The sequence below is a fragment of the Aythya fuligula genome, chromosome 10, assembly GCF_009819795.1.
Source record: "Aythya fuligula isolate bAytFul2 chromosome 10, bAytFul2.pri, whole genome shotgun sequence".
Taxonomy (NCBI): domain Eukaryota; kingdom Metazoa; phylum Chordata; class Aves; order Anseriformes; family Anatidae; genus Aythya; species Aythya fuligula.
Genome location: NC_045568.1, coordinates 5,257,226 through 5,283,549, shown reverse-complemented (window position 1 = coordinate 5,283,549; position 26,324 = coordinate 5,257,226). Strand labels below are relative to the sequence as shown.

Below are 26,324 nucleotides of genomic sequence, written 5' to 3'. Positions count from 1 at the left end.
TGCATCCCCAAAGAAGCAGCTCTGGGAGGCCACTCTGTCCTATGATCTCACAGCACTGGAGCTGAGCTCTTCCCTGTACAGTGTTTCACAGAGTGGCTTTTCCCCGGGACGCCTGCACAGTATGTTATGTCTCGATTGCTCTTGTTGGTAAGCAGCTGAAAAAGTCCTCTGTTTCCTCTGTTTCGGCTTATTGAGGAGGAGTCTCAGTAGTGGTGTAGCTGTGCAAAACATCTGGGTCAGTCACTGTCAGGAGGATGAAGGCAGTATTAGCCATTGGGGAAAGATAAACCAGGTGTTTTAATTTGGAGGAATTCTGAGTGAGCATGATCACCCTTGGTTATGGTTTTGGATGAAGTAGGGTCGTCATCCTCTATAAATATCTGAAAATCACACTTCTTGAGGTAGCACTATCTACAAGGTTGGCATAATTCTGGTGGGCTGCTAGAATTGTCTGCAGTGGTCTATATAAATGAATGAATCAGGACAGGATTTGATGTCATTCTTCAGCCTAGGTTTTCTGGCTCCTGGAATAACAACACCAAACCTGTAATAATTAACCAAATAGGTCAGCCCCTTGCTGGCATAAATTAGCGAAGGTCTGTCAGTGGTCTCATTAGTGAAGTGCAGCATCACTGCAGATAAACTCTTGCATGTGATCTCAATGAATGCTCATATTCTGCTTTGGGATCCTTCTTCCTTTTCTCATATGAGATCTGTGCTGCATTCATTCCTCAGCTGTGTAATTACTGATCCGATGGGGTCTTTTGAGATGATGTATGCTGCTTCATGCCTGCTTCACGCTATTTGAATCTCCAGCTGTTGTCTGTGTCTAACTTGAATGCATGAGAACTTCAGGAACTGAGTTGGTGAGGTTTTCTGGGTCTGTGCTAAAGGTATTTATCCTGAAGGAGAGGCAGGTAACTCACAGTATGTGTGAGATGATATTTGTCAGAAACTTGGGCACATTTAGAAACACCAGGCTGCTGTGCCCTGGGGGCATGGATTGCAGGGTAGTGTGGGTTTGATCAGTACAGGTCAACTCAAATGTAGCGCTTCAAACATCCTTTCAGTTTTTTTTTGTTTTTTTTTCTTTGCTGCTCACTATTCTTGGTTTTGGGTCCTGCCACCATGTCCCTGCTGCGTCAGTTCACAGACCTGTTTGTACAGGATCAGCTCTTCCAGAATTCCTCACGGCCAGTTTGTCATCTCTCCTGTAATGCTTTAACGTTTTCTGGGATTATGTAATAGTTCACAGTTGAAGTCTTCAGTCTTTTTGAAAACAAAATATATGTTCAATTTAGCAAATGACCTAACAGGTGAACCTGGACGTTTGGCATTGCCTTAGATGCCTGTAAGCCTCCTGCCTGAGTGAAACCTGCCTCTGGCAGCATCAGTCACCCACCAGTTTGGGAAGCACTACAGCCACACACAACACCTGGGGCTTCTCCTGCCCCACAAGCCCTTCGCAGGCAGCTCTTGCAGAAACACAGCTTCAGACCTGTTGTGTGAACAGGAATTAGCCACTTGTGTATACGTACATATGTACGCACGCTCTACGTGCATATACTCTACAATACTGATCTTTTCCTCCTGTTAGTTGCTTTCCTGCCATCATTTGCTGATGTTTAAGATTATTGTGTGGATTAAACAGTGTTTCAGTTGAGACAGATGTGAACAGACTGAAATTAAGTGTCACTTGTAGCTTCTGTTTTGACCTCTGCTGTGCACCCAGCTGGAAACGGAGTGTCACAGTAATGAGGTGGTGATATGGCTCTGGGTGAATGTGTAGCAGTGGCAAATTATTGATTGTCACTTGTTTGTCCTTGGATGAAACAAAATGCATCTTTTTTTTAAAGAAATACTCAGATTTTAACTATGAGCATATATGTGTCTAGAAATGAACACAGCAGCCTGGCTGGAAGTGCCTGTGAGGAACACAGGTGAATATATTTGCTCTTCTTTGCAGTGCTTTATGGTGCTGATGGCTGTAAGTCTATTGTATTGGTCCCAGGAATTCTCCGTGCCAAAACATTGCTGCTTTTGATAAAGGCAGGGACTGAGTTTGTAGTATGATGCTTTCCTTTTTTTCCCTGAGTAAAGGAGTACTTGAGAGGCTGGATTACAAACACACATGAAAGAAAGGGAACCTCCTGCTGTCGCCTTGATTGCCCGATGTATGAAGTTTCCCATTACTGTAACATCAGTGTGATGTTAGGTGACTTGGTGGAAGTGTGCTGATTCTGGCAGTGGCTGGTTCTGTGTAGCACTTTGTGTACAACATCTGTAACTCTACCTTGTTTCCTAAAGCTGTACAAATTGAGTGATGCTAAAGGAATGACTAACACCCTGAAGGTGAGCAGATTTTAGGGGTGCAGATCCACTAAGAAATGCATCTGCCCTCCCCTATACCACCAAAAATTACCAAAAACTCTGGTGTGTGAGATGGCTGGTGGATTGAATATGCTAATGTCCCAATAAAAGGCATGTGCAATTGAGAAGGGAATAAGTATGAATTTTCTGAAGAGAAGAGCAGGGAAGCAAGCCAAACCCTTGCCTTGGAAAGGTCAGGGACAATGGACCATCAGTAGTTTTCATTAGCTGTGAATCTGACCCATAGCATCTAGAAACAGAGGAAGGGTTTTTGCCGTTTATACCCGTACAACCAAGCAGAGACTACTTTGGCTTGTATCATCCAGAGCTCCATCTCCAAGTGCTGATGCCATTAAGCCTTCAAGAGGAAGCAGTAATACTGACAGGGCATATATATGCTTGGCAGAACTTATCTTCATGGCTGGCTGTATAAGATTGATAGTCCTGCTTTGCAGTGACACTCGGAGGACTGCTTAAGGAAGATCATTTTGCCATGTTTGCATTCAGTTACTCCAAGGATATCCATTTCCACTGAGTGTAAGGATTACTTTGATTTTATGCAAGAAGAGTTTCCAAGAAGGTGCTAGGTTTATACAAACAGTTGCTAAGGGTCTCCAGGGGACCTGACAGATTTACAGACCGGTGACATACCTCTGTATAGTTTCAGTGGGAATCTGGTTTGATTATAAATAATATAGAATTGGAGGTGTTCAAGGACAATGCCAAAAAGCAAATTAGCCCGTAGAACACTTCAGCTTGTCTCCCCACAAAAGGGAATTGAACTGGGACTGGTGGAATTTATTTATTATAACTTTATACCTTTTTTATAATTAAATGAGCTTCAGCATTATGTTCCATTTCAGTGTGTCTTCATGGTAAAGCAGATTGCTTAAAAATAAATGGGTAGTTTATGAAGCTAAACTCATGGGAGGAGTTAGGGATGTTAAATGGAAATTACCAAAGAATGGGTTTTCTTTTAATCGAGTGTGTACATCTTAGCCAAGTTTATAATGGACAATAATGGGCTTGGGGAAAGCTTAGGTGTACCTTAGGTACTGCCTTAGGGTGAACTTCAAAAAGATAATTAAACTGCCATGTGTGGGGTGGTTTTCTGTTTGCTTTTTTTATAAACCACTATTATTTGCAGATCATGTCTTGCTAGCACTGGCAGTATTAGAAAGGCAACCCTATTCAGTTTTTCTTTTGTCCTTTATATAAGGACTTGCTGCCTTGTCTTCTGAGTAACACAAAAGCTTTTTTATTACTGACGAATACATGCTGTCTGAGCAAATCCTCTGCGATACTGGTTTCATTGCATGAAAGCATTATGTCTTCCTTTTGCAGCTATTTTGGAAGCTGTAGAAAATTGCAACAGAAATGCATCGCAAGAGCAGAGCTGTGGATGTGGTGATTTGCTTCAAGCAGTTAAAGAAAAGTTCTCAGAGGTGCTGAAGATGTGACACCTAACTATGTGAATGCCCACGTACCTGCTAGTTAAAAGCCATGTGTATCATGGCTACAGATTTATTCTCTTCATTATAGCCGCACTGATGCTCCCACTATATCAGGGGTGAGATGGGAGGTGGGCGAATAACCTTCCTTTACAGGTTATGTAGGTGTTGCCCTGAAGTGCCTTATATTCAGGCACCTTCAGAAGCTAGTGCAGCTTATTTTTGCTACAACATATTGTGGGGATTAATCACATTCGTATATTCCAGTCAAGATTAGCTGCTTGTTCGTTCCATGCAAACAGGCTACAAATCACACAGGTGATGGGTAACATGGGAAAACATGCAGTAAAGCAAACAGAAGTGTGCAGGGGACTTACGAGCACTTTTCTCCATCTCCATCGTGGGGGATAGAGGTGTGCAGGTTAAGCACAGTTAGGCTGCTCACAAATAGCTTTCTATTCTCCAAGCGTTTGAACTTGCAATTCACAAAGATGTATCAGTTGTGCGTCCCTTGGGGGTAAAAAGACATGTAAATAATTAACACTACACAGGAGCGGCCACAATGAGAAGTGTACTGTTATTCTATAGCAGGCCTTGGTAGCTTTCTCCAGTGTTTTAAAGGACACCTGCTTGTCTTGCTGCCCATGGGAAGCTTTTGGTAATGCTGGAAGAAGCGATGCAAACCAGTGCTGGAATGATCGCTGCTTGGCGTTGCAAGAGCGATTGCTCCTCTTTGGACCTGTTGGGTTGAAAGAATAGCCAAGAAACAACTGCAGGCATTCTTCACATTTCGTTCACTGTTTTATTCCACTTGGTCTCCTACTTTTTGACTTCATGGTAAAAGGACATACTGCTGTAAGTAATTTAGCCTTTCCCAGGAGGTGAGGGATTTGTTGCTGCTTGTCTTGAAGAGGTTAGTTCTGAGTGAAGAGCTGGCAGCAGAAGAGCTTTGAATAGCAGCAGGCAACAAGTAACAACCCAAATGGCAGTACATTGGGCTTGCCACTATTTCTTGCTTGCTTTTGGATTCTGAGCAGCAAAAAGAAAAAATGGGTTCAGAAATGCTGTGGCCTTTAATAAAAAAAAAAAAAAAAAAAAAAAAAAAAAAAAAAGCCAAGTTGTTACTTGAGAGCTAACATTGGGTCAAAATGTGGCGCACAAGTGATTGCTACACTTCGGCTGGCACATGCCAGATGCTATCTTGTGTGAGAGCAAAATGTATTGCTGTCTCAAGATAGCTTTTCATCAATGCTGCATTCGTGCACTTCAACAGAGAAGATAATGGCTGCTGTAACATTTACATGGGTGCCGTATGTTCTGCTGTACTCATGCTATCAGTTACTACACTGAGGTGGTTTCTGTGAAACACCACATGAGTCTTTCCGGAGGTTCATTATGCTCACGTGCCTTTTCTATGGGGCTGGAGTGAATAATTAACATTCTTCTGCTTGGGACGGGAGCAGAAAGGCAGTTGGTAGGTTTGTGGGAAGCACTGCTTTTCCTGAAGTGTTTAACAACATGGTAGGTGGCTGTTGGTGTTTCTTCATGATGTTTCTGCCTTCGGGATGGAGGATTTATTCATGGCTGGTAGAAACAAGTGCTGCTCTTCCAGCAAGAAGCTCCAGCTGGGAGGCTGGAAGTGTCAATGAGAAAGCCCAGGGATTTCTGCAGAAAGCTCTAACTCCACTGACCTCAATACACTTAGAGCAGTGGCCAGTGCAGTTCTATGTCTTTAGATGTGGTTACAGGGAGCATAAAATATTGGCTGGAACACAGCTGTGCTGCCATGCTGCTCTGGGTCCATATTTTCACTAGGAATGTTGAATCGATCAGTGTTCTGTCTGGATGAATATGGCTATCATGAAAGGATGCTGCTCCCATTTTATTTTTTTTGGGGGTGGGCAGGGAATTGTGGGGGGGGGGGTTGGGGAGGACTGATTCATTCCCTGCTACCTAGTGTCAGTGTTGCTGCCACAAATTATTTCCCCTTCTGGAACAGCAAACCAAAAGAATCTGCATTCACTTTAGAGCAAGGCTCTATATTTCATTTGAATGATGATGACAGCTTCCATAAAAGCAGAGGTGAAACACTCTCTCTGGTTGAATGTGCAGAGGAATCTGAAATTCCTAATACTCCATTGAATGATTTGTGTTTGAGGATGTCTAAACTGTCTTGCAAACAAATGTCTTCAACATCACGGTTTATTTCTAGGGAGCTTTATTTAGCAGGAGCATGAGTTATCACTGCCATGTAACAGTCGGGATTCACAGTTTTTGTGAAAGATCTACTACTAGAGGAATAAAGACTTCCTTTGTTTACAGGAGGGGGGGAAGCACCCTTCAGGCTGTTGTTTATAGCTGCTGACATGTGATAGAACAGGAACATGCCTTTGCTTGTAGAATCTGAGATTGGCATCTTTAGAGGGAGGGGGAATCTTCAAGGGTAGCTTACAGCTGACACTTTGTCATCTTGCAGTGATAAGCCCTAAAAAGAGCTGTTGTATGCACTGGAGTGTGTTATGCATAATAAAAACTGAGCGCTGCAAGAGTCAGAAATGATAGTTTGCATTCAGCAGCTGAGTGAGGTGAGGTATGGAGTGCTGTCTTGGGTGCAGCTTTCTCAGTAAAGGGGAATTTTGCTGCTAATAAAAGGCTTCAAGATTTGGTCCAATGGATCTTAAAAATTGTAGCGCTATTTGTGGATGTGATTGGCAGAAGTAATCCCTTTCCCACTCTCATCTACATCTTTCCATTCCTAGTCTGTGCCAGCCATTAGACCATAACATAATTAAATCTAGTCTTTCAGAACCAAAGGAGACATAAATCATTTAGGGTACTTTATTTTTCCTCGAAGTGTAAGAAAGATAGACACCTTAATCCCACCGGAATGTGCACGTTTCTATTTTTGGCTCTTTTGAAAAATTCAGTCCAATTGTTTATCATAATCCAGTGGTGATCTTTTATAAATACCCTTAATAACACATACATCTTTGATATTCCCTTTACAAAAATAATGAATGGATGGGAGAGGTCATGTATTGTTTTAAAAAGAGTGCTGCCATAATTTTATGGTTTTTGTTTGTTTGTTTTTTCCTAATACATTAATTGTAAGAAATAAATGCTTTTTTCTCTTTAATTGCACTGGTCAATACCTGCAATTGCTTCCTAAGCATGAGAAAGCAGCTTCCTTGAGTTTCTCCTTATGTTTCACTGAGGCAAATGAAGGCTTGCTGCTGGCCATTGCCTACTACTTTCTTTTTTCTAAATGCACACACAGGACTGTAAAAAAATGTATGAGGTAGCATTGGTCCTTCTAAATTGTGGCAAGCAAGTACAGATGTTTGCCTTGTTAAGCATTGTACCACCCTTACCCAGAACACAGTCCTCCCTCGGGGTGGTTACCCCAGTTCGGTATGGATGCTGTTGCCTCTCTTTTAAGAGGTAGTTGTGTAGGAGGCCATAAGGCTTGAGGATAGAAATGAAAGGAACCTTGATCTGGGGACGTATTCTTGTAACCTCTGTGCTACTGGGCAAGGGCACCTGAGGGGTTATCAAGAGAAGCTGCAGTCCTTGGGCCTTGCAATATTTCCCTCATTCCCCAGGATCTCTGAGCAGCATGCCACCTCCAGAGATGTGGCGGGGAACATGGGATCTCTTGGTACACAATCAAATAAAACTTAGATTGGGAAGGACCCCTGGAAGCAATCTCGTCTGTGCGAGTGCACCGAAAGTGCTGGTTTTATTTGTCTACCCTTGAAAGGCTTATAAAAAAAAAAAAAAAAAAAAAAAAAAAAAAATTGAACAAATTGGGAGATTCTGTGCATGTCACATAGGTTGCTCACTTTCTCTGCTTTGTCCGATTTGGTCATTGAAAGCCAATTTTCCAAGCAAAGCATTGGAAGTAGCTGTAGAGAGATGACCATTCCTCTCCTTGCCGTAACAACCTCACGGCACTTTAAGCTTGCTAGAACTTGCTCAACACAGCCAAGTGCTCTGTGCCTTGCACGTAATGTGGGCTCCCAGTGGGTGCTGAGGATATTCACCGTGTAACACGGCCAAGCCCTCAGTTTGCACAACTTCTACAGTTTGAAAGTGTATTTGGAGCAAGTCCATTACCACTGATTTGGGTTAACTTAGAGCTAAATTAGAGGAGAGAACACTCCACTATAGCTGTGCTGTGTAGGTAAGCCAGGCTTCTTCATAAATGTTCGTTCTTGTCCTGCCACTTTCTGTTTGAATTCTGTACCTGTTGGGGACCACTTGAGGGTAATAACTGCTGTACATTATTCTTAGGGATCCCTACTCCCTAACTAACACTGGGAGCTGCTGCTCCAGAGGAGTCTAGGAGTGTGGCTTGGCTTCACTGCTATGCGGCACAGATTTCTTTTCTTGTGGAGGGAAGATGCAAGGAATTGGCTATTGTCTAATAGGCAGAAACAGATCTTTCTTTTTTCTCTTTTTGTCTTTAGGCAAGTGATGCCTTTTAGAAAGGAAGTGGTTAGTGGAACGAAAAAATAAATAGGAATGTAAATCACTGCTTTATTATTTAAAACCAGGTTTTATTGTATTGGATTCTGGGGAAAAATAAAGGAAATGAGTGTGCGTGTGTTGGTATGAACAGGTGCAGCAATTGCTCTTGAAATGAGTCCAAGCAAGTAACATTAAGTCCTCATTTTACACCTCAGTGAATGCTGTGCAAAGAGCAGAACTTCCCAGCAGCATAAGCAGATATAATTCCATTGATAGCTTTGGCACGGAGCCTATTCACTTAAATCAGTGAAGTGGTATCTGCTCATGCCTCAGTAAATAAAACCTATTATATTATATAGGTCAGTATTTGTTTTGGGACAGCTCTCGTTCTCTTGAATGCTTGCCCTTCTGAGGTTAACTCTGCGTTCCCCAAAGGATCCTGTATTTCTTCAGCGTCCCCTCCCTGAGACTGGGAGGATTGTGGGACCAATGTTGTCTTCCTTCAGCTGAGACTTTTGAGGCCTGTATAATAGGAAAGCTACTGCAAACATCTCAGAGTTTCAGTCAAGCTCTTGGTGGGAGAGGTTGGGCTCCTGGGGTGGGTGGATGGATGTGCTTGCTGGAATGAAGCCTGAGGGACAACTTCAGCTCCTTCAGGAGTACTGAGACTCTGTAGGAGCACAGTGCAATGTGTTCCCAGCTTGAAATCCAGCATTAGAGTGGCTGTGGATCCTTTCTAAAGCCAACTGGTATTGTGGTGGGTTTGCTTCTGTCTCGGTAGATGAATTAAGAATCAGTGGAAAATTGTCTGTGTAGTCACCACCTATAAATTAGTGAACAGAAAAGTAATTTAAAAAACCATGACTGTAAAATACCAAGTTCTACAAACTCATTCCCCGTAGGGTATTGGGGTGGTTTGGTCACCAAGTTTTATAACAGCCTCTTGTGAATGGAGACTGGGGCTCTCTGTGGTGAGTAAGGAGATATTCTGCCTGCTGTGGGTTCTTCCAAAATTTTCCTACAAGGGACAGTGGAGAGAGTGGAAGGGATTTCCCTGGTGTGCTCCCTATGGCTGCAGTTACCATCTAGGAGCTCTGCAATGAGCTCTGTGTTGTTGGCCAGAGGTCTTGCATTAGGTTCAGCGTTTGCCTGTATGAGTACGCACTTTTCCTTTTATTTTTTCCTAAAAATACTGGTACTGAATGTTATCTTGGGGTTGTTTTTTTTTTTTTGTGTTTTGTTTGTTTTAATCATTGAAGTATGATAGTCTCTTGAATATCTCTGTTAGGGTTTGCCTAGTCACAAAAAAAGACCACTTCTTGTTAGGATTTTCTCCCCTAGTTGCTGTTAAGCCTTGAACCAGTCATCCAAATCTTTCTTTGCATTTATTTTTTTTCCCTCTTATAGAATTAAAGGGGCTAAAACTTTTCTTCCACCCTCACTGCAAATGTTTCATGTGTAATGATGGACTCACTGTGGGTATTTCAAAACTACTTGTTCCACAATTTTTCCTCTTCCTCTACTATAAAGCACGACAATCATGTGGACTCAGTGAGTGCCCAGAAATAGGAAGCTATTTTTGACTGCCAGCCCTCCTTCCCCGCCTTTTAACTGTTCCCATCGCAACACCAACAGACAATACAGAGCAGCCCCCAGTTGATATTATTTTCAGTTATTGTGCTTGTGTGGTACAGCTGTGGAAAAGAAAAACTGTGGGGGTGGTGATGGACAGTGCTTGCTTTTATTTTTTTCCTGTGGGTCTTGCTCAAATTCCTGGCTTTGTGTTTGCTGTGTTCAGATGGCTAACAACAAAAAGGAAATGCGGCTGAGGGCTGCTGACATCTATAAACGCTGGTAGCAGATGGAGCAGAGATGCTAATCCTGTCCACATCTCCTGAACTCCAGCCTACTGGCCAAAGTGACTTTGCCGTGTTTGATTCAGTTATGCTAAACTTCTTAGGTGTTACCTTAAGGTGTTACCTTGATATGCAATCACATGCATATCACAATAATCTCACTGGTTTAAAGCAAACCTTATACATTTTATAATGTAACTTAAAAGTCCTGTATCTTGCCAGTGCCATCCCAATAGGAGGAGAAGTGATGCTCTGCTGCAGGAAGCTGTGTTCTCCTGGAGCTTGAGGAGGCAGCCGTTGCTTGCTTCACTTTTGGAAGGTCACCTTCCCAACTACCTTGCCTAGGAAACTGTTTTCAGAAATTAAGAAAAAATAATTCAGGGTGGTTATTAAACATCTAGCACTCTACTTTGCAGGAAATTTCCAAATGCCTGGCAATACATGACACTGACAAGTGCTCAGCCTGGGGGTTTGAGCAAGACCTGAGCTGTTCAGGACACCTATTCGCTTCCAGATCTCAGGCGAGCTTGCAGAATTAACGCTACAAAAGCCACGTTTGGGTTTTTTTTGGAAATCCATAAGCAGAGCAAGGACATTCCGTTGGCATACAATGAAGACAGCACCTCGTAATGATGCAGGTTTTCTCTTTCTTTTTAAGAAGTGCTTTTCATAATATTTTGTACTCAGTTCCAAGTTTTTTGAAGTTAATGGACACTGAATCACAACCCAAGGATAGAAAGCCATTTATGTCATTGGGGGGCTTTTTGTAACGCTGTCCATGTGTGTCAGTCCATTTGGTGCCCTTGTGCTTTTCCTAGACAGGGCTGTTGTGTTACTTGCATCTTCAAACCTTTTTTTTTTTTTTTTTTTTTTTTTTTTTTTTAACTTCTGCTCTAAAGTAGGAAATTATACCTTATGAAAACCCTGCAAAAGGAAACAATGCATAATTCATTATTCCAAAATAGATAAGACTTCTGATTCCATTTAAATTTGTTTGACAGAAGACAGAGTTTGACACTATTACCTCTGTGGCTGTGGGGACTTTTTTTTTTTTTTTTTTTTTTTAAAACTACTTTTCAGAAACTTTTAAATGGGAGATAACTAAACACTGCAGCTGATGCAGACTAAGGGAAATGAGCTTTAATGTACCCTAGGTATTCTCTCTGGGTTCCTGACCAGTACTTCAAAGAGGAAAATGTCCTCAGAGACTTATTCCTGTGATTTCTACTGAGTCCAGCTATTGTTGGGATGGGATTTTAGGAGCTTGCAGAGAGCATAAAAAACCTGCAGAGCAAAGACAGGAGAAGTAAAGCTTGTAAGTACTTATTATTAAGCTAGTCCTTTGATTTAACAGCTTTCTGGAACCTGGGATATGACACCAGTCACATCTGGGGTAAAATTCATCAGCTGTTAGAAAACAACTACAAATGTACAGAATGCAATTACCAAAATTGAAATTATGCCATGACTCTGGTTATATTTCTCAAACTGCATCTTTAACAGTCACAGATCACAGCACTCCCCTTCTGGATGGGACGCAACTGTAAGCATACTGAGAAGAATACAGTCACAGAAATAATTTGCCTGGCTTATAGATTGGTTTTGCATGAAGTAGTGCACTTGTGGTGGTATTCCTCAAGAGGAGAGAGACAGCTGAGCTGCCAAGCAATTTGGATGAATTGTGTCTGAACAGGAACAGTGGTGGTTATGGAATGACAGAGGGAATTAGTACTGTATGTTGTTCTAAGCTTCTTTCTTCAACTGAGCATCTGTGTATCGCAATGCATATAGCTGAAACTGTTTTGGATTCATCTGTACGTTAACTCACATGCCCAATGGTACCCCACTGATAGCTTTGAGTTCCTTGGGACTGTGAAGAGTTTCTTCCAAAAGTCTTGTTTATTCACCTTCTCAGATAAAACAGGAGGCATTGCCTAAGCTAGAGAAATTGTGACACAAACAAATCCCACTTGTGAAGCTTTTGAGCATCATGAAACAAGAAATACTTTGAATCTTGGTTTTATTATTTATTATTTTCAGTTCTAGAGGAATCTTTTCCATGGCCTCTGTAATGAAAAGAGGCTAAAATGGGCTAAGAGGCAGAAATTAGAAGTGCTTGAAGAAATACAGGACTGAGTATTGTACGAAAGGGATGAGTTGTTAGGCTGTGCTTCAAAGGACAAATCTCTTACCCTTTAATGCACTTTCTGGAAGGTTCTTTTTACTACAGAGTAAGGAATACTTGGATCTGAATACTCATTCAGATTTTCATATGTTATTTTGACCTCTGACTTTCTGAAGGCCAACGCAAAAGGACTTGTCAAACCCTAGAGGACACGCTAGTAGTGAAACCTATTCAAATGGCCTTTCAGATGCTAAACACACTCGCTCACTCTCCTCTTGTATCCGGCCTGCCTTTTCTCTGGCTGGCTGAGTAACTTTGGGGGTGTTGCCATATGATGGTGTTTGTCCTCTTTGCAGACTTATTTCACCTATCTAAGGTTTCCATTTTGAATGAGTGAAGGAATAATGCTGCAGTGTTGCTCTCAGCTATCTGAAATGCTTCCAAAAATGTCAGTGTGGTCCCCTAGCATAGTTAGGGTAGTAGCCTGGGATCCATTAATAGATTCTCTCTTGACACTGTGCCCTATCTTTAAAAGCCAAAATCAACTTGTCTGCAGGATTTGAGAACTTGCACCCTGGGTTCCCATAGAGAAAGCATCTTGATACCTCTGGTATATGTATGCTTCTGATACTGCTAACATCTTTCTTCCATGATCGCTGCATATGAACTCCTAAATAATTGTTGTTCCCTTTCCATAATCTGCTCTTGGTAGTGGTGTCTCCTCACTGCTTCTTGTAGCCTCATCCCACTTGGCATGGCAACATAAAGTGAGCATATTCTTGAACTTCACGGGGGGCTGAGGTGATCCCTGCAACCTGGGGAGAGGACGGCCAGTTTGTGAGTGGTCTGGGCATAGGTAGTTTTTTCTTCAGTGTTACCTACTGCATTCAGACATTGCTCCTCTTCATCTGGGATCTGCACAAATCCAGCGAGAAGCAGGGACAAGCTAGCAGCATTTTGAACAGAACCCGGAGCTGAATAAGGATGTGGAGGTGCTGGAAATTCAGAAGCTATGGGACTTCCTATGCCACAAAACAATCTCTTTCTTACTACAGCATATAGACAACTCTGGCTGCTGCCATGGTTGTCCCATTCAAGCACACAGAGGCTGACTGTATGGATGTATACTCTGCCTCTTAGCATTGCTCCTGCTCACATTTTTTCTATCAGTTCAGGATTCCCAAAGAACAGCAGGGTTGAAAAATTGCAAACCCGGCTGTCCCAAGGAGGATTCAATCTTCTGTGATGTGTTTGAGCTGAGCCAAGTTTCAAAAGTACTTGTTGTTTGAATTCTTATCAACTATGTACCTACATGTATTTCTTTGCGTCGCTCCCACCCCCAGTACTGCCAGCTGTTGAACCACAGCTGCTTGTGGAAGTCAGCTCATGCTTAGTATTGGTGCTGCCCGCTTTGAGCTGCTTCATGTCACTGCAACTGCCGTGGCTTCTCCTGGCCTCTGGGACCTCTTGGGTCAGGCCTGCAAATGGAAACCACAAACAGGAATGCTTAGAGTGCACCTGGCCGTAGCTTTTCCAGCATAAATCATGAATGTTTGCCATGATAAGGTTTGAAGAAAGTGAGTGGTGATGGCTTTGGGGAGGGTGTGGTGGGTTTTCTCTGTGTGTGTGAATGTGGTGTTTTGTTGTGTTTTGTTTTGTTTTTTATAATTCTTGTGGGTCTTCTGGGGGTTGATGGTGTTATTCTTGTTGTTCCCTGCCTCCCCTTTGTTGCTGCTTCAAAGAACTGCACACCCTAGCTGGAAGATGTAATGGATGTATGAATTGCTATTTAATCAGGGATGCTAATTAAGTCTTAGCTTTTAATGCTTCCATGGGAGAACTGTATATGGCTTGCAGTGGCTGGAATTGCAATTGCAGGCAGTTAGGTTGCTCTCAGCTTGGTAGGACCTGAAAGTGCTGTTTTATGAGGGATATTCAGGATATTTGGAGCTTGGAGAGATTTTGCCTTCTTCAGTGTTTTCCTTGGTCTGAACATAATATTTGTTGTTGCTTTTAAAGGGAAATAATCTAAAGCGGTGAGGCAGTGAGGAAGAAAAGGGAATACATTCATTACAGACTTCTAAGTAGTGTTTTGTATGTGTATAATTACAGTAGTACATCTGACTTTATGACATAGAGTTAATATAATTATTGGTTAAACACAAAGCCCGTTCTTAGCAGAAGTCTTACTCCGCTTTTCAGCATTGCTTGTTTAGTTCTATAACGCAATAGGGGAACTAAGGTTCTTAGCCATGGCTATCTATCTCATCAGACACCAAGAGGGTTCCTGCTTACAGGCTCTGGCAAGTCTTTTCAATCAAATGGATCAAACTCGCTACAAAGGATGGTCTTAATGGGAGAGATTTTGCAGATACTGGCCTAAAGAACCATAAGAGCTATTAGCTGAAGTGGGAGAAAATCTGTGGGGTATTTTTTCAGGCTTATGTGCTGCAGACAAAACCAAACCAGGAACTCATTTCTGTAACAAATAACATGCAGGTCTGCTTACAGATTAAGGATGGGATTGGTTTTTGTTTTGTTTTCTTTTCTTGTATCCCACAGACTTTTGACTTGCTAGTTGATATCAAGATATTCTGTGGTAATTATTGTAAGTCTTTTGTCCCATAGGAGTTGGTTCAGTAATGAAATACTCTGGTATTGAATGATGTGTGATTGTTATGTGGCATAAGGGACAAAAAGGAGAAGAAAAATATACACATATGCCCTTGAAGTATGCTTGGAAAGGCTGAGTACCTCAAAGAAAACATAATTCAGAGAAACTTTAGATACTTGAGGCAGGAGAAAGAACACAAGATGGACATAAGGTGTCTTAGATTATACCATTTTGTTTTTTTTTTAATCATAACATCAGCAGCTAGAGGAGTTTTCAACTTTCCTTTCACCTTTCTACCTTGTTACTGTGGCAATCATTTCTCTGTAGGGCAGGAGCTAGTGAAAATGGAAATGCAAAAACGAGGCGGTGAGTGGGCACAACAGTGTCCTAAGGAACAGCATCAACGGCACCGAGGAAACGTCAGTGGTTCATCTATACCTACATGGTGACCACAGGTTAGGAAGCTTTTCTTTTCCTTTGTCCCAATGTATTTGCACAGTGTGCAGTATTCTTCAGCAGCGTGCCACTCAATTATGCTGCTAAAGTATGCTAAACTGTAACGCTGTGATGAGAAACTGCCAGATACTAACGGAGGGCAACACAAGCTGTGTACTGCAGTGATGCAAATAACATGGAAATTGCCAGTGCCAACATAGTCAAGCAAATCAAGCCAACTCAGCAAATGAGCCTGGGTACTAGACATGCTACAGTGCGTTAGCTGATGAGCTTATTTAACTGGGCTGCATCCGGTGGCTGAGATAGGGTTTGGTTTTGTTTTACAGAGCTATTTTAACTGTCTTGATGCTGGACCACATATATTAGTGTAGTCACTTTCTGTGGCTTCTGCTGAGTTATGTGGTATGTTGGATTCATAGGACTATTACCACTAGCACCCTGAGTTGGCCTCATCCGTGCCAGAGTGAAGAATCTGCAATGGTGCCATCTGGACTTTAGTCCGCTCTGAACTAATTTTAAATAGCTACATAAAATAAATGCAGAATTCTATGCTAGAAAAGCAGAAATGATGATTGCAATAGTTAAAACAAAAGCAGAGTCTTTCTGCTTTGCGTTTAAAGCCTGTGCCCAGAGCTGTGATTAGCTGGTTTTGTCATTCAGGATCCTTCCAGGTCCATTCTGGGTAAAGCTTCTACTTGTTTAAGTTTTGGGATTACTCCTCTCCTGCCCCTCCTGTGATCAAGCTCCATAGGTGAAGAGGGAAGTCCTGTGCGGCTGAGTGCCTTGGGTTTGTGAGGTGGGCACCCAGCCACCTGGGGAGGTTAGCTCACCACAGAGACGCCAGACGCTAAAAGCTGCCCAAGAGTCTGGATGCCCAATTGCTATTAAAGTGGTCATTCAAGTAAATGGAACTTGGTGAGTCAAGTCTTTTGGATTCTACAAATTGCACTTGCTTTTTGTGAGAGGAAAGAGATGTGTTTTATAAGTTTATTCTTTTGAAGTTCACAGTCAACAAAATTACTGACCTTTGAAAACTTGAATGTTATCTCTCATAGACTGATTGACCTCTGTGTGCAAAGTGGTTGCACTTTGTTGTGCTTACAGCCACTGAACCAGCTATCATCAAGTTCTAGAAAATGTATTTTGACTTGTGTGGAAGTCTTTATGGTGTAGAGCAAGAGACAGCCTCTGTGAAGGTTCCAGTTCCAGGTTGAGTGGTTCCTGTTGGTCCTGGGCAAATGGCTCCAGGTGTCCCTGCTTGAGCAGGGGGTCAGACCAGGTGACATCCAGATATCTTTCAACATCAGCCCTTCCATGGTTCTTTTAGATGGTTGTGGTCATCTTATCTTCCTGAGTCTGTTTATATTGCTGTAAAGTAGACAGACAATCATTTATGGCTTTTGAATGACTAAAAGCCGTTGTGTATAATATTCAAACAAGGGATTATTGCTGGTAAGAGAACTCATAGGCATTGTACAGAAACCATTATTTCCATAATTTGATCCAGTGGGGAAAACGTGTTTTTCTAAGATCTGTTCCACATTTTACCTAGAAATCTGCATCTGCTTTGAAAGGTTTACTGGACAGAACTAAGACGTGAAGTGATGTGGGATGCAGCGATTCTGAGGAGCCTCTATGGAAGGAGTAAGTGGAATATTTGAAGAAAAGTGTGGACTAGAATGTGTACTAGGACATGGGAGCAGGGGGATAGGTGCTAATCCTGAGCATACCCTCAGCAAGTTTGCTGATGACACAAAGCTGGGAGGAGTGGCTGATACCCCAGGGGGTTGTGGTGCCGTTCAGAGGGACCTCGACAGGCTGCAGGGTTGGGCTAAGAGGAACCTCGTGAAGTTCAACAAGGGCAAGTGCAGGGTCCTGCACCTAGGGAGGAATAAGCCCAAGCACAAGTACAGGAGAGCAGCTCTGCAGGGAGAGGCCTGGGAGTCCTGGTGGGCAGCAGACTGACCAGGAGCCAGCAATGTGCCCTTGTGGCCAAGAAGGCCTACGGGATCCTGGGGTGCCTTAGGAAGTGTTGCCAGCAGGTCAAGGAAAGTGATTCTCCCCCTCTGCTCAGCCCTGGTGAGGCCCCACCTGGAACACGGTGTGCAGTTCTGGGCTCCCCAAGTCAAGAGGGGCATGGAGCTGCTGGAGCGAGGCCAGAGGAGGGCTACGAAGATGATGAGAGGACTGGAGCAGGTGTCGTACGAGGACAGGCTGAGAGAGCTGGGACTGTTTAGCCTGGAAAAGAGGAGACTGAGGGGAGACCTCATCCGTGTGTATCAATATCTGAGGGGAGAGTGTCAGGAGGCTGGAGCCAGTCTCTTTTCAGTTGTGCCCAGCAACAGGGCGAGATGCAACAGGCACAAACTGAAGCACAGGAGGTTCCAGCTGAATATGGGAGGTCATTTCTTTTCTGGGAGGGTGACAGAGCACCAGAACAAGGTGCCCAGAGAGGCTGTGGAGTCTCCTTCTCTGGAGATCTTCAAAACCCACCTGGCTGCCATCCTGCGCAACGTGCTCGGGGTGACCCTGTTTGGCAGGAGGTTGGACTAGATGATCTTTGGAGGTCCCTTCCAACCTCTGCCATTCTGTGATTCTGTAATCCAACCTAAATAACTTCAGGAGACTGGAAACGTGCTGATCAATAGCATTCCTCATCTCTTATCCATAAGCAGCTGAGAATACTAGATTGGCAAGAAAATAAGTGTCCCAATTTTCAGGCTGTTTTCTCAAATTAAGAGAGTGCTATTGCATCTGTGATTGCCTGAGGACACCTTTCTCAAATCTTCACTTGAGAAATCCTGGCATGATAATCCAATTTGGACGCACTGAAATTAGGGGTCATTTGTTAGTGCATGAATACCAGAAATGTGCTTTGTAGCACATCTGTGCATGACTTCTTCCAGTGAAAGTCCTCTCTGCCAGCTCAGAGCAGAGCTTGGGGACAAGCATATTTTACAGGTAGGGTTAAGACTGGATTAATTTCTGGATGTTCTTAAGATCACACCTGAAATGAATTCCTGCTGTTTTTAGGATCATTGTGTGCTTAAATACCAGTTATGGACCTGACTCAAGGTGGCATTAGAAGTGAGTAGTACAGGATTGTGGGTGATGGTTCACATTGGGGTGTCTTTTGGATTTGGTTTGTGGTGTCAGTTGCTTGTTTGTTTGTTTTGGGGGTTCCCCCTGTCTCTGCCTGGATCCCATCCATATATGCTCTTTTAGCTGTATTAGCATTTGTGGGGCTTGAGTAATTTTAGAGAAACTGAGAAAAATATTGATTCTTGGGAGAATCTGAAGTAGACTCCACTGATTGAGAAGAAAGTAGGTCGGCCTTTTGTAAGCACATGGGATGGGGTGGTTGATCATTGGCTCAAACCAAAATTTTGGCTGTAGCTAGAGTTCTTGGAGCAGTCCATCTAGGGAGGAGGTTTGAGCCATGTTTGTTACTGTTAATTTTATTTATAATAGGCCTATTGTTCAGAAAGGGACTAAATTCTTGAACCTATAATATGCACAGGTTTTATTTGCTTCAGTGGAAAGGTGACTTTATTTACTCTGAGAATGCATTCATCAACGTAGCTTGTGTTCCAGATATTTTAATGTAGTTTCTATACATGCTTACAGTCATTAGTTTGCAAATGATGATTGAATTAGCAAATTAGATTCCTTCACCCTTGGCAAGTGCTACAAAACTTGCAACTGTAAGGATGTAAATGGCTGAGGGAGGGGGTGAGCAGGAAGCAGTTTCCTAAAGGAAAAAAAGACGCACTGAATTATTTGCTGCAGCAAATAAGCTTTTGACTGGTATAATTAAATGCATATAACTTTTTTTCCTCTAGACAGTCAGATGGGATTAAAGTGGAGTTGGTATGAATGTTCAAATCCCAAAGTGTGGGGTTGAAAAAAGTATTTCTTCATGTGCTGCTGTTCAGGTCAGGTAGACAGAAATAAAGCTGACAATCTTGCTGACTGGTGCAGGCTCATCCTTTCTGTGAACAAGGTAAGCCGCGTGTGCACTTACCTGATATGAAAACACTTTTTTTTTTCTTTTTTAACCTGATTTAGTGCGTAACTTCAGAAAAGATCTAGCTTCACCTAATCTGCAGGCAAAAATCATAGAATTACAGAATGGTTTGGGTTGGAAGAGGCCCCAGTCCCAACCCCTGCCACAGGCAGGGCCCCCTGCCCCCAGCCCAGGCTGCCCCCAGCCCCATCCAGCCTGGCCTTGGGCACTGCCAGGGATGGGGCAGCCACAGCTCCTCTGGGCAGCCTGGGCCAGGGCCTCACCGCCCTCTGAGGGAAGAATTTCTTCCTTACAGCTAAGGAAGAAATTTTTTTTTTTTTTTTTGTTTAAACCCATTACCTTTTGTCCTATCACCACACCCCCTGACACAGAGTCCCACCCCAGCTTTCCTACAGCCCCCTTTAGGCACTGGCAGGCCACTGTAATGTCTCCCCAGAGCTTTCTCTTCAGGCTGAACAACCCCAACTCCCTCAGCCTGTCACCACAGGAGAGGTGCTCCAGCCCTTTGATCATCCTCATGGCTTCCTCTGGACTCATCATAATACTTCTGTGTCCTTGTGCCTTCTTGGGGCCCCAGAGCTGAAAGCAGGCTCCAGGTGAAGTCTCACAAGAGCAGAGCAGAGGGGGACAATCCCCTCCTTCGCCCTGCTGGCCATGCTGCTGTTGGTGCAGCACAGGGTACGGGTGGGTTTCTGGGCTGCAAGTGCACATTGCTGGCTGATGGTGAGCTCTTCATCAACTAACACTCCCAACGCCTTCTCCTCAGGGTTTCTCTCTATTCATTCTCTGCCCAGCCTGTATTTGTGCTTGGGATTGCCAGCCCCAGTTGCAAGACCTTACACTTGGCCTTGTTGAATTTCATGAGGTTTGCACGGGTCCACCTCTCAAGCATGTCAAAGTCCCTGTGGAGAGCAAAAACAAGTTTGGAGGAAAAAACAGTAAATCATCTCTCCCACCTGTATTGTATTTGCTCAGATGGCTTATTCAAAGAAAATAAAACCAATAACCCCCCCTCCTTTCCCTCCTCAAGAAAGGTTTTTGCCTTCCAAGACTCTAGCTTGGAATTCATACTGAAAGATATCTTCGTACCCCTAGATATCAAGGAAAATTGTTTTGCACTGACTGATAGTCAAGAATTAAATTACTGCCTTTGAATGAACAGCTCTCCTCTTAGAACATAAACAGGCGGTGGATTGAAACTGAAAATTTAACATTTTATTTTTGACAAGGCCTGACATTTTACTATAAAGGCTTCTCAAGCACCTCTAGTGTCTCAGAAAAGCCTATTTGCCTAGCCCTTGTGAAGAAGGAACCTGTCACTTAACCTACACAGATGGCTTATTTTGTATGGGACATTCAGGCTTTCTACTTGGCCTGCTCATGGGTCTGGACTCCTGATCATCCTAATTACCCCAGTTAATTACTGGGCAAGCATGGCATAAACAGTTCTTTCAAGCCAAACCGACAGGTACTAGTTCCGGGACACAACAACTGAGGGGAAAACTGTCCCAGATACTGGCTGTAGCTTTTGCCTTGCATCATTAGTCTTTATAGAATCATAGAATCCCGAGTTGGAAGGGACCCACAAGGGTCATCAAGAACAACAGTTTAGTTCCAGCCTGTCCTGTGTTCTCCTTGGTAAGTGGATGTTCACCAGATAGTGTCCTGTCTGATAATAAATAACAGCAGCCTTTCTTTCATGGAAGAAGGCAACATCTGTTGTTACCTGGCTTCCCGACCCTCTCAGTTCCAAGTAATGTCAGTGGTGTTATGTGCATATATCCTGCTAAGTTTAAAAATTTTGTAAATAAATCTTTTTTTTTTTTAAATTTGTTATTTAATAATCAATTCTTTCATGTGGTAGAACACAGTCTATGTTCTGCAGTAAGTAAAATGGGTATTTGGTCTCCTACTTTGGCTGACCGGCTGTGTGACAACTAGTTGTTCTTAGTCCCAGCTCTTCGCTAGAAAACAAGGAGAGAGATGAGTGTGCAGGGGATGCACAAGAAGATTGCTAAATTTGTTTCTGCTGACCAAAACAGCAAAGCTCCGAAGCTTCTTAACAGTTAGAAACCTAGAAACAGGTAAAAGCTAAGTTACAGCGACTGGGTTATAGTGTACATGTAGTCCCTACTGGAAACATTTTCCAAAATAATTCTGTGTTAAAAGCTGGCTAGGATTATCACTGTAGTCAGAACAGTGGTACCTGGCCAAGTCCAAATATGATCCTCCAGTATCTTGCATAGAAGACCCGCTACCGTGAGCGTATGGAGAGTAAAAGAGAAGTTTTTTTTGTCTTACGGGATATTTAGCTACAGAAAGTTGAGCCTGAGTTGCTGTCCTACTGTTATTAGGGGAACTAGGACTTAGGTGTGTAGACACAAAAACACAAAATGTGTTTGTGTTTTGTTCAGCCAGTTTTTTAGAGTCCGACTCACTGGCTTACAGAGTAAGCTTAAAATCACTTTGGGCGGGAGTGAAACCTTGTCGTGTTGCTGTTATAACTCCATTGAGTCATCAGTCAGCAACAACAGGTTTTTGCTTGCAGATTCTCAAGTTTATCATAAAAAAAAAAAAAAAAAATGCTTAAGTGAAATGAAAGCAAATTGTTCCATTTATCTCCTACCTTCAGTGAGCTTCCTGATTGTCCTTATCGCTTCAAGCCAGAAAGTTTTATGGATTTACCAGGCACCTTAGTATTGCAGCCTCAAATTCATGATTTGGCAGGAGGGGAGAGTGGAGAATTTCTTGTTTCCATTTAAATAGCTTTGAGTTCAGAAAGAAATCCCATTTAAAATTAAAGGTTTGAATTGAAGTTTGGAGATCAAAGAAAAAAAAGAACAGAAAGGAAGTGTGGCTTCAGCTTGGAGCTGCATTTGAAAAGACTAGCCTCAGATTTAGGGCTTTTCTTTTCATTCTATCACTTCCCACCTCCTATCCTCCAAAAAGGATGTTTCCTCTAGGTTTTTTTTTTGTTTGCTTTTTGCATTTTTTTCCAAAAGAGGCTAAACTGCATTAACATGTGCATGTTCCTGCAACCTTTTTTTTGCATGGTTTGCAGTACAACTACATGTAATAATCAAATGTATTTTATTTATTATTTTTTTAATTTTTAGGATGAAAATAGGGCTATTTAAAATAAGCCATGATCTAAAATCTAGAGGCTGCACCAAAATTAGAATCACTTTGAATTAGCAGTGCTGGCAGCTGCTTTTGTCAGTCAATAGGCTCGTAAACTAGGAAATAAGAGCATCTGCCATAGCTGCCTCCTCTCCACCAGGCTTGGGGAAGTTCAGTCCTATGTTGAGTGTGGCTGCTAAAATTGGATAAGGGTTTTTGTGGGTGTTGTGGGGAGAAAAAATAGGAATTGCAATGAAGTGATGCAAATTACAGGAAGCTTGGCTTGCACAAGGATGGCATCTACAGATTTAAAAATGCAGACTGTTACCTTTGTTTGTCAAAATGTATTTCTACCCTGAACCTGATGGATGGAGCTCTGTGGGTCCTGTCTTCTGGGTGACTCTCTCTAAGTTTTAGACAACGTACTGCTCTGGATGCATCCAAAGTGACTTGCCCAGTCACACGGAGAAAATCTGATCTTAGATGTGCCAAGGTGTCATCCTATGAAGAACTTGGGCATGAAGCTTTTAGGCACTATTTTCAGATTTAAAACAAACCCAAATGTCCCAACATTTAGAAACTGGAGGTGGCAGAAGAAGAAAACAAACCAAGGGAAGCATCTAGGACAAAAATGCAATTTTATTTTTTTTTTCTTACACAAAGTCTGACACTTTATAAAGCAACAGCTTTTGAAATTTTGTGGCTTATCTTTGTTTTTTTCTAGTCCTTTTGGCTTCATAGTGAACCAATTTATTTTTTTTTTATTTTTTTTTTTAGGCTAATAAAAAGAATCATAGACAAATAAGAACAAACACTGTTTATTTGTGAAGAAATCTTTCCACTCATTAACAATAGCCTCTTTGGAGTAGATGTCCAGTTAAAGATGGTATCTCTCTAATTTTGTTCTGATTTGGCAAGGGAAATTACATGGAAAACTTTATAGGCTTAGGGACAGTGTGCACTTGGTCAAATTCAGGATGTTTGTACCAGATTTTGTCCATTTTGGTTTTGCAAGCTCGGTCAGGGCATGCAACTTGCAATCCCATCACCTTTGCTGCAACTTCCCCCTTCAGCAGTGGGCTTGAGTGATCAATTTCATGGCGGTGATCAATAGTCTGTGCACGTATTACATATGGGAAGCTTCAGGCTTGAATGATGCTCTTTATGATGTGCTCTGGCATGTAGATTAACATGTTTGTGACTATTCTTGCCCAAAATAATAATGCTTTGAAGAAAAAAAGTAACGTAGTGACAGATGGGATGTGTTTGCAGACCTCAAACAAATCTCCATCCCAAGAGCCTTGTTCAACACATACAGAAGGAAGGCAAAGTGTTTAGTATTGCTTTAATTAAAAGAGATATGTATGTCTTTGGGCATGTAGCAGGTGCCAGAGAAATAGGCAGCGTGCTAGTTTTTGTAGCCTTCTAACAATGTTTGTAACCCAAGGACCACCTGGGGCAGGCTTGGCCTGAGCCCCTAGGCACTGTCACAGCAGACCAGCCTCATGCAGTTACCTCTTCTCACCCACGTCCCCCAGCCTGGGCAAACGGCAGGTGCCCAGCCACCTCCAAAGGAGCCCCCTGAACAGCTGCTGGCCTCACCAAGGGGCTGCTGCCCTGCTCTGCTCCAACTTGTGTGGTGCTGCCCTTCCAGCAGCCCTGCACGACTGCTGCATCCACCTGTATTCCCCCCATCCACCTCCCTGGCAGCACCCAGACCTCATCCTGCTCCCCTGGGGTGGCTGCTCCTGGGGCTCCAGGCTGCTGCTCCCTTCATGGCAGCACGGGGAGACGGCACCAAGGCCTGGCTGCCGCCTGCGATGCCTTCCTGCCTGTGGGGTGTAGCTTCTGCACGCCTGTAGCAACTGCTTCTGAGCTGAAGGTAACATGGTGGTGGCCTTTGCAGCTCTGGTCGGCTGTGTGAATGAAACCCTTCGTTTACATCTCGAGTGGTGAAGGAGGTTTGGAAGTGGAAGGCTACCCGCCAGCAGGTGGGGCTATGGCAGATTAGGGTATTCTCTTCTTTGGGAAGAACAAGCTGTGATTTACCAGGTTGGTAAAAATGAAATAAAAATGCTACCTCCAGTTAATTACACGGAGATTTATTTATTTATTTATTTTCATAGTGGCAAGCTGCAATGCTTTTCTGGAGCCTTTGTATGTTTCTATTTGCCTTTCCAAGGCAGGCAGTCACACAATCCTTTCACACACAATCCTTTGTGTATGCTGGAAAAAAAGAAGAGGCTGTTAGAAAAGTGCAACGATGCTGTTATTAAAGGCTAGGGGGTTGTGCTGGCACTCGGAGAAAGGCTGCTCTAAATTCTGCTCCAGCTTATTGCACGGGCAAGTGACTTTACCTTCCTGGTGTGCTTGCTGCTGCTGTTCCCTGTCTTGGCAGCCTGCGCTGCTGCGTGCCCAGGTCCCTGCACAGCCCCAGGCTCGGGGCTCCCAGGCAGGCTCAGCTCTGCCCAGCCCAAACGGTGGGCACAAAAAAGAGGGGTGCAGAGGGTGCTGGTCCTGCGATGGGTGGTTGCTGTGTGTTTGTGTTTGATCTCTGAGGTTCAGAGCAGGATAGTAAACCTACTGCACTGCTGGACCTTCCTAAATATTAATTAGGGCAAAAAATGATACTGATGTGAAGATAATGCACAAAACCACTGTTATACAGCAGTAAGATTATTACCCTGCTCTACAAAAGATCAGATCTTGTTGAAGGTGGAACTGTGGAGAAGCTGGAAGTGGAGGTGTGGCTGTGGTAGATGGTGGTTGTACTTTGTTACGGTAGTCAGTTTGAAGAAGGTAAGAGACCATGATAATGACATTATTCCAAAGAAACACGACAAAGGAAACAGAGAAAATGCCACCTTCAGTAAGGTAGGGATCACAGAAAATATCTAAGCCAAGTACTTACCCCAGACTGTGAGGGCCACTTGGTTCTGATTGTAAATGCTAAAAATCTGTTCAGACCCTGGCCTTTGGGTTACTACTGAGAAGCAGGGGCAGATAGTGCTACCGTGAGCTGAGCAATAGCATGCCCAAATATTTAACTGCCCATAGCCTTGCTAAAACAGTGGGCTTGATGGGAAAGTAGTGTTAGTCAGCACAAGAGCTATGTAAAAGACTGATCAGCAGTTGCTTAGTTTTGGTATCATTCCACAATGATGAGAAAAGCTTATGTCTCCTTGCACCTCCCTCCAGGATCAATTGTCTGTTTTAAAGTAAATCTGCGCAGGGTCTCGGTGGGAAGATACCTGCAGGATTGCTACAGGCTTGTAAGGAAACACTGCCATTCGTTAAGCAGGCTCCCAAGGGGGGTCAGGATAGTTTTGCACTTGTAGTGTAAGAATGTTTTCCTTTATCTTTACTCTGATGATAACAACAAAAATCCCCACTTGTCCCCCAGCAAAAAGACCCTTGCTTTGGGCTACAAGGCCATTGCTTCTCATGATTCTGCATTTCTTTCTGAAGGGAGGAACTAGCGAGAAATATGAAGCACATTTGTGGAGGGTTAAGGGCCATGTGCTTATTTAAGGATCTGACCATGATATGTCCTGGTAGCAAAATGGCAGACAGGCTGCGAGCTCAGTATGTGTTACATCAAGGGAGAATTTCACACCAGGAGAGCTCTGTGCACTCTGAAGATGAAGTAAGGCTCAGTGCTGAACTGAAGTTAGACTACGAGAATAAATGCTCATGGTTTGGGCTCAAAATTACACAGATCATCTCAGCAGGGTGCTCTGTATTCCATAGAAACACGAGAAGTGCTAGTGATGTTGTTTAGCTTTTGTTTTTCATCTTTCCTTTTGAAGGTCTGAGCTATTCTTGCATGGGAAGA

The 26,324-nt window shown here is 43.1% G+C and overlaps 1 protein-coding gene across 2 annotated transcripts in view; it reads left to right on the top strand.

Moving 5' to 3' along the window:
- SLC6A1 (solute carrier family 6 member 1) overlaps nt 1-26,324 on the top strand; it is a 60,496-nt gene that overhangs the window by 8,763 nt on the left and 25,409 nt on the right. The gene's annotated exons all lie outside the window — the stretch shown is intronic.